The sequence below is a fragment of the Gavialis gangeticus genome, unplaced genomic scaffold (genome assembly GCF_001723915.1).
Source record: "Gavialis gangeticus isolate Ggan-Ray unplaced genomic scaffold, GavGan_comp1, whole genome shotgun sequence".
In the NCBI taxonomy this organism is placed as follows: domain Eukaryota; kingdom Metazoa; phylum Chordata; order Crocodylia; family Gavialidae; genus Gavialis; species Gavialis gangeticus.
In genome coordinates this window covers 63,604,164-63,604,568 of record NW_017729022.1, presented here as the reverse complement: position 1 = coordinate 63,604,568, position 405 = coordinate 63,604,164, and the positions used below count along the sequence as shown (strand labels likewise).

The 405-nt window shown below is 50.9% G+C and overlaps 1 protein-coding gene across 1 annotated transcript in view; it reads left to right on the top strand.

The window, feature by feature from the left end:
- LGALS1 (galectin 1) overlaps window positions 1-405 on the top strand; it is an 8,634-nt gene that overhangs the window by 5,699 nt on the left and 2,530 nt on the right. The gene's annotated exons all lie outside the window — the stretch shown is intronic.

Here is a 405-nt window from a genome sequence, read left to right as displayed (position 1 = left end):
TAAGAGGAGATGAAGCACTCACTATCCTTCCCCCACCCACCCCATCATCAATGTCCCCCACCTACCCTATCATCAATGCCTTGGAAAAATGACTAGGTTGTGGGGTGGGGGCGGGGTGAGAGAGAGAGAAAGAGAGTCCCTGCATGTAAAAGTTGCAAAATGAGCCCTGAGCTCAGAGGCTAGGAAAGGGGGAAGCAAAATGCCTGAGCTGCTGCTCTGCAAGTTCCCTCCTTTTGGGGCCCTAGTCTTCAGCTTTTTGATGTGTTCGGGGGAAAAGGGAATAAGTAATTTCTAACCATTCCAGAGAGGCAAATGGTGCTGAATTGACAGTCCCAGAGATAGAGGTGTTCAAATCACAGCACGGGGAGCACACGCATTGGCGATAGTGGAAGCTGCTCCACCAGT